Raw genomic sequence first — 8,641 nt, forward strand, 5'->3', positions numbered from 1 at the left:
ACACCTCCCCCTGCTGTGCCGCCACACCCATCTCAGCGCACCTCGGTCTGCCAAACTACCAAACTGAGCATGCCTCGGGTTGCGCTGCTCGAAACTAGCTCTGCGCGGGGTTCGCCACCCTGCGCCACCTGCGCTGCACCGGGAAACTAGAGCCCATAGTGTTAAAATGATATGACATAATTGGATGACATTCAACCACCATCAAAAACGGTAAGTGCATCTCATAAAAGCAACGTGTGCTCTTTTCAGCATTAATCTCCCGGCCCTTGATCATCTCCTCCACCCTCCGGCCCTCCTGACTCATCTCCGCTGTGTCTCCCTGTGGCATCCACGGTCAGTGTGCTTTGTATATTGCTGATGTCTGTGTTTACCAGCCTTACACGCAATGTTACCCAGAGATGTTACCTACCGACACACAATTCACAGAACTATACATGCACAGAGATTTACACAGAAACACTGTAGTTGAGGGGAGAAAAGTCTGCAAGGTTTGTGTTTGATAAACAATTCAGGGGAGATAATTAGTTGATAAGACATCACTTTGATTTACTGTGGGGACTCGACTGCATCTATTGCCTGCAAGCAGAACCTCACACACAAGCTTTGTATTACCATATGTTGAATTTTTAATCAATTAACGTCCTGAAGGAGAAATGGGAAAGTGCAGATTCGCTCCAGTGGGGATGTAGGGGCAAGGACAATTCTCTGATATTTGCATACGGCTCATGTTTGCACTCTTGTGCACAGTTCTAATGTGTGCTCCTATATGACTTGAGCAATTGTCGAAAAACTGCTGTCTGCCGCTTCTGAAGTAATTAGTAGCTCTGACCACTCAGACAGCTGGCCAATTAAATGTGCTCGTGGCTGCTGCTGCTACTTGATGTGTGTTGGGCTTCACACAGAGGTGTAGATGGGAGGACAAACTCATCTCTCCGTAGTGGGGGGAGAGATGCCAGGAAAGCTTGGCTGTGTCTGACAGTGCTGTGTCTGTGTGCTTCTCAACTGGCTGTGCGAGCAGATAAGAAAGGAGGCAGAGGGAGAGCTGCTGATTCTGGGTTTATTCCACAAACCCCCCGCCTTCCCCTGGTCTGTCTTTCTCTGTGCAGCTGCAGGTCTGTGAGCTGACCTGCATTAAGACATCAGAAACTGCCTGACGGGCTAATAGGAACAGTTTTCTAGAACATCTTCAAAAGCTTGTTAAACTGTAGAGTTTTGGCAGTGATTTAAGGAAATCTGCTATTATGGTTTAAATCGAGTTCACCTAATCTGTGTTGGCAGATTAGAAATGCCTGGACATCGCCCAAATGCTTCCTTGCTAACTGATATCTCTATCTCCACACTAATGTCTTTATGAGACATGTATGAAATCAGCCTTTTCCTTTGGTAGTGAATGAATGAAACTCATGAGCCAACATTTCCATAGCTCTGTTGCATTATGTTACTTTTCACTGCACTCGAGACTGTCATTATCGGAGAGTACAGTATCGTGCCAAGATGAAAAAAAGTCTTCTCTCATTCTCACTCCTAATGCACTTTGTTCTTTTGACTTTTGTTGAAACACGTCGCCTAAAGGATTTTTCTCTGTTTTATTGTAACCATTTTGCTTTTATTGTTTTCTGTAAACCCTCTGATGCTGATGGGAAAATAGCTCTGGTTTGGAGTGGTGTAGCCTGTGGGCATCTGACAGTGATTTGCTGATCTTGTGCAATTGCATGATGACTCTCATCCTCTAAGGCCAGCGGGCCCTAAGAACCAGCCAATCACTGCCCCTCAGCACTCTGCTGTTGGCAATTATAGGTCAGTGTGTGTCACGACATCATTGTCTTGGCTTTGAATGGCTCAGTACCAGCTCCTGCTGCAATCAGTTATGTTTTTCTCTTTGCCATTTAAAGTAGAACAGAAATCCAGTAACAACATGACTGCTGTTTTGTGAATCATTATTGTGTGTTTCAGGATAAAGCTCCCTTGCCAAATTCCCGGCAAATTAGAGAGAGTGCAGAAACTTTACTTTCCTCCTTTTTGCTTGTAGAAATAATTAGTTCTGTCTAAATCACACATTCGTCCACTTGAAGCTTGCCTGTTGCAATAACTGATTTAAGTTTAAGTTTAAAGTTAACACAATTTGCAGTGTTTTAACTCCTCAGTTTCACACTTAACTCACCACTATGTTCATTTGCACCACCTATACTGAGATATAATTTAAGTAGACTGTGGTCAAAGCACATTGTGACACACTTTGACATTTCACCTGGTGCATCACTTCAAAACTGGAAGTGAAAGCTACTACCAACTATTGATGGAATTAAGAGACCTACAGTACAATAAATTATTTAAATGGAGGATGCAGTTTTTGCAGTCATGTGTGCACTAGCTAACGACGCATGTTTGTCTGTTACATCATTAATAATTCAGCTTCATGTATTGATCGTCTCTGTTGTGGTTTGATGTTTGTTTTTTTTAGACCAATGTGCGGGTGGCTGTGTCACACAAAGATGGTTGTACATGATGAAAACACAAACCAATTCTCTGGAAGACATCCTTGTTAGTGAAATTATTTTGCCAATATCAGTACTTAAACAGTCACAGGTTATTGTTACAAGTAAGCACATGTTATCTGCATTAATTCCCATCTCCAGTAAATGCGGTATAAAATGACCCAGTGCCTTCATCTAATAATAAAAGTAACTGTAAGCGATCATGTCAGTGTCATAGATGTTAAGGGACATAGTTTGTTGCAGGCCGTGGCACTGTGGTCCCAGTTTAAATATCAAAGAAAATATTCCTCTGTCTCTTTCAGTTAATAAGGAATGCCTTTACACCTGTTTGAAGATAAGTATGAATATTAAGAAATAGCTTGTATGGTGCAGGGCATTATTCAGCGTATCCTCATACAATGATTCATATGATAGCCTCCGAAAATTCACATACAGCGGTTTGTATGGTGACGAATTAGCACATCCATGAATGATCTTCGATACCTAACGTAAATTCAAGTGCTTAACAAAGTTACATGGGTTAGGTTTAGGCAAGTTAAGTTATGTAGGTTACATTTAGAAAAAGAAACATAGAGACAATGTACCTTAAAGTGGCTCAAAGTTCACTGGGTTTAACATGGTTTTGAACACTGCGTGACTGGGAGAAAGTCCTGTGTTTTGGGGCCCATCCACTTCCCTGACCTGCCTCTTTGCACAGACAACTTCCTTATTTACTCCTGTTAGCGCACTGGTCACGTGATCACAGTCTTCCTGATTCCATTGGATCTACACAAATTTCTGGCACATGATTACATGGGTAATATACAAATTGTGGTGCGTTACGTTTCATAGATTTACGTACAGACAGTGCTTAAGAATAGCCTGCATTATTATAAGTTAAAACTCCCCTGCTAATATACAACTGCATTATCTAATTTTGGCCGCTAATATTGATTTTCTTACAGTGATATTTATATTAATATAAATTACTTACTCAGAATAGTAGCTCTTTTAATATTGCTAGCAGGCTGAGACAAAAACATTCAGCATCTCTCAGCAGACTTGACTCCTTTTAGCCTTTTAACAGATCAGGGAAATACCTTGAGGGTAGTGAAGTGACTCATGTTATTGTCTGTCTTTGAGTTTGTGTTTGTCTCTTAGAGTGTCCATGTAGCAAAGAGGTTTGGACCGTTAATGCCTTTGTGGTTGCATGGCAGCCCACAAAGTGACGCCTTCCTGACAGGGTCGGCTCAGCCCTCAGAGACACGGCCTCTTAACTGGCCTTAACAAGATAATAACACTGCACGGATCCCCTGATCAGCAGCAAATTGTTTCTTTAAATGCTTTGGCTTAGGGGAGAAGGGGAGTGGGCTGACTGACGTGACCTTGAATAGATCTCACCAACAATCTCTGTAAAGTCCAGGATGTGTTATCAGATAATCTGTGCCGTGCACACAGCTGATAAACGTGTCGTTTTGGGTGACACCCGTATGATCTGCTCGCTCACTTCCTGGCTCTGAGCACGCTATGTATACATGTGTATGTAGTGTGGTTAAAGATAGGGCTGTTGCAGAAAACCTCAAGGGCAACTTGATGCTTTAGATTTTTGTTTGAAGCTGTTCACATCCTATATTGTTAAAAATAGAATGTGTAGGACGGCATGAGGAAGTTTTAATGTTACAAGCATCCAAACAATAGAAAGCATTCTTGTAAACAGTCATTGCTCAATAAAAAGTTTTAACATGACAGCACAACACAATGGCTTTGCACAGCTTTGCTTTATCACATAAATTCCCTGAGGGTTTCTTGTTTACCACCTCATTTATGACCGTAAAGATTTTACGAGCTAGTGCCCCGTACCTTTACATGGACAACACACCTTCGTGCTCGTGTAACCACAATTAAGAGAGAATGGCAGGGAGGCGGGTGCCAACATTTCTCTGTAAGAAGAAAGGAAGTGTCCTCTTGGCCCCAGAAGAGGACACTTAAGGAAGGGCTTAAGGAAGCTAACAGTTTATATCCTAAGTCCATCCGTCATCAATGTGTAACGTTGTAATGATGGGAAAGTTATGACCCTGATTGTATTAGCCTATGGACCGGTGCACTCGCTTTGTTCATGGCCTGTGAGTTAAAGCTAATGTGGCTAAGCTGCACAGTGTATAGAATAATCCTGAAGGAAGTCTTGGCTCATTAACAAAGGACTCAAGTTCAGAGAAATTCACTACTTACCATTGTCATGTTGTCTTATTGATGTTCTAAAAGAGCACGGGAGGTTAAAACTTACAGTAAATCCCAAACACATGCACAGTAGAGGGGAAACTCTTGGCAACTCATGCAGCCACTGGTTCCTTTTTCTTTATGTCACCCTCATCACAGCTTTGCATTTCTCTACAGCTGCCCCCCCCCCCCCGTTCTGTGTTTGTGCTGGCCTTGTTTTTATGACCACACCAGTGATCCGTCGCCACTGCAGAGCTGCTGGTGTTAACACAGCTGAGGTGCATTACACAGACTGTTGTTCCTGCATCTTACCTGGCTCCAGGCTCTGTTTGCAGGCAGGAGCTGCTTTGCGTTTACTTCAGAAGCAGATGCAAGAATTCTCTCTCACACACACATACGTCAGGTTTGAGCCAGAGTGCACCAAAACATAAAGTATCCTGTCACTGCAGCCTCCCTGCACCCGGTAGTCCACCTTAAAATAAAGGGAAGGATCAACGCTCAGCCAAAGATGGTTTGTTAAAGAGAAAAACATTAGTCTGCGGCATTTTAATGTTTAAAAAGTTGGCAAGGATTGCTTCTTTTTGTTGTTGAAAAGGACCAACAGAGTGATGAGTCTGTCTTGACTGTGCACTTAATTTTTTCTGAGCAGCAGCTTGTCTTGACAGTCTGTGAAACTATAACACCAGCCAGCGTAACCTTAGCTCAGCAGCTAAAGGAGAGATTGTCACCAAGGTCAATCTAGATGATATCTGATACATTCAGCATTGATTTTCAGACATGACTTACCAACAGTTTGTCATTATTACCACAGGTAGATAACGCTTTAGGAATTGCCACTAAATATAATTACACTTCTTTTTATGTAATAATTGGAATAATGACAAACTGGGCTGCCCTGGTGAACTGCAGCATCCTCTAATTGTGTGGTTGGAACCTTAGTTTGTTGCATGTTATTCCCCATCTCTTTCTGGCCTAGTTCCTGTCATGTTTGTACTGGTGGCTATTTAATAAAAACATAAGATATCCAAAAAGTAATTGTGTGCCACAGTAAATTGGTATGGTTAAGTTCTTTAAAGCGACTTAAGGTAAGATCAAAGCTGAAATGAATAGTCAATTAATCATTTGTTGATCAACAGAAAACAATTCTGCAGCTCTTTTGTCAGTCAATTAATCTTAGTAAAAAAAAATTAGCAAAAATGGCAAAAATGTACAAAAAACTCATTCAAAAAATGAATTTGTAGTAATCAGTGTGCAGTTCTCACAGTGTTGAATATTGTCCCCCTTGGAAAGAGCAGTGCTCATCTTGGCTCAAACACTGCGTACACACACCCTTTGAATCATCCACTTGTTGCTACATAACTACAGAAAAACACTGATAAAAAATAATGAAAAAAGCATTCCAAACTTTTGCAACACCTGCGCGTTACATGTGTGCTTCATTTGCAGTCTGTATAATTTGAGTCTGTGGAGTCCAGGTGCTTGAGTGACAGCGGTGAGCTGGGTAATATCCATCGCTGTGGGTTTGTCAGCGGTTCTGTGGGCTTTGTTGGTGGTATTGTGGGAGAGCCAACTGTAGTAAAGGTTTTTATGATGTGGCAGAAGTTGATTCTGGGACTCTGTGCCAAGAGCAATCCAGATGTTACCCCTACGTCTGTGTTTGTAGTATACATACATACATTGAAGTACTGAAGGCGCAGAGCACCACATACTTCTGATCTGCTTTTCCTTTTTTCCCCTAGCTGAAGGGATGTTGTCAATAATTTAAAAAACCTCGAGAGAGTTTGCAACTGTGTCTGACACTCATTATCTGCAGTACCTCACTCATCATCCTGGAAGTTTTATTTTTTTTTTCATAACAAAACCAAAATATACCCACCGTCTCCTTCACCTACCCCCACCCTCCCAGCAGTGTACTGGTGGCTGGCAGGCAGTGACACACATTCCTGCAGTGACAGTGTACAGGGCTGGAGCCACTCTCGCAGATGGACCTTGAACTTTTTAAAGGGACGTCTGGTCTCGCAGTAATGCCCCACCGGCGGCCCTCTCTGCCCGGCTACAAACTGTAACTCTATAGCCTCATTGTCACGCTCCATATCCTCCCAGTGACCCCGAGCCCAATTATACAGCTGACCCAGGCTTGATGATATAACCTTGGGCGTCTTTTGGGGGCTGCCGGGGCTCAGGGGTGCACGTCTTGTCTATCATGACATGTCAGCTCTGTGCGTTAACCAGACACTTCCCTCAGTGGTCCCAGTGGGGCTTTGGGAGGAAGAGTGGCTCCCATGCAAGGCCCAGTTCATTTCAGCACATTGCCTCACTGAGGCTTTCTTTTTAGATAAACAATATAATGAGAAAGTAGCATGAGTGATGTTGTCAAGTGTGTGATTTTTGGAGTAATGTAAATATTTAGTATGCACACATATAAAAGAAAAGGTTGAATCCAAGGATACAGATTCTTGGACAGGTTTATCCCATCAGTTAGTGCTCCAAAATGTCTGACATATAAATGTTGACACAGTGGGCTTACCTCTGCTAAATTCCTCTCTTATTATGCAGCGGTAAAGACTCAATTGTATGTAGATATGACATGTATGCATGCTGAATCTCAGTGCATCTAGACATATCCATAGTCTCCATGCATGCTCAGCAGCTGCGATGCATTAATGTGCAGCATGCTTAGTATGCACTATAAGCTCTGAAAAGGCTACCTGTCACTGGTGAAGTGTTCCTTAATGGATGAGGAGTTGATTTACATTTCCAAAGGCATGTGTGGACTGCAGCGAATGAATTTCTACACAAGATTCAACTGAAGATAAAGGTTAATGGCCATGGCAGTCAGGTAAACATGTCTTTTGTAGAGTTTCAGGTCAGGTTCAGCTACACACAGTTAGAATACACAAACAACTGGGCTGAATTAAAGTAAAATATTTGAGAAATGTGAGTAAATCTTCAGGAGCTGAGGACATCTGATGAGTAATGAAAAGGCAAGTTTTCTCTGATTAGAGCACCCTATTTGAATTCAACAATTGTGAGTTGGCTGATTGATGCCACTACACTGTGCCAATGTTTCTGCCAAGTGCAGTTTTACTGAATGTCAGCTTGAAAATTTTACTCTATTATCACAGTTATACTGTGCATTCAATTTCTGCCTGTCGTTCGGTATCTTAATAATGGCTGCTGGAGCTACAATATAAGGTCAACTTAAATTTTGGGGCTCTAGAGATCAGTCTAGACTGAAATATCTCAACTGTTGGAGAAATTGATGTGAAATTTTGTCATTGTTGTTTTTCATGTTTCCCAGAGGGTGAAGTTGTCCAACTTTGATGATCCCCTGACATTTCCTCTAGCACCAACCTGAGGTTCACATTTGTAGTTTTAAATGAAATGTCTCAACAACTATTGGATGGACTGACATGACATTTGGTACAGACATTCACGCCCCCCTCACTCAAGATCACTTGTAATAACTTTGGTGATCTCTTCAGGCCCAAACACACCAAGATCATGGCTGGCAGTTAGTCAATGTCAGGCCTACAGTGAGCTTCTGTCTGTCTATTTTTTGCATTGGGTCCCGCACCGTTGGCAGTAGTTGGCCCCTTGTTGGCTTTTTTCAGCCGATTCAGCATGTTGAATCAGTGTCAGAGCTGACGAAGCCCGTCAGTGAGAGAAATCACTCTGAATGGTTGTACAGCTCAGTGCACAAGAAGAGAAACAGAAGTGAGGTTATGTTGTTAATGTGCTAACTGGTTAACTAGCGTCTTGAATCCATCCTAATGGTCTTCCGGTTTCTCTTTTTGAATGACCAATACTGAGCACCGCTGTCTGTTGGTATGAGGGGTTATTTCCTCTCACGCAGGCGCAGAATGTGCATGCAAGTTGGCCATTGGTGTAGTCTGAGCAGTGTGTTCAGGTGCTGCTTTTTAGCTGAGACACAGACGACTTGAGGCGAT

This window comes from Epinephelus moara, chromosome 4 (assembly GCF_006386435.1).
Source record: "Epinephelus moara isolate mb chromosome 4, YSFRI_EMoa_1.0, whole genome shotgun sequence".
Taxonomy (NCBI): domain Eukaryota; kingdom Metazoa; phylum Chordata; class Actinopteri; order Perciformes; family Serranidae; genus Epinephelus; species Epinephelus moara.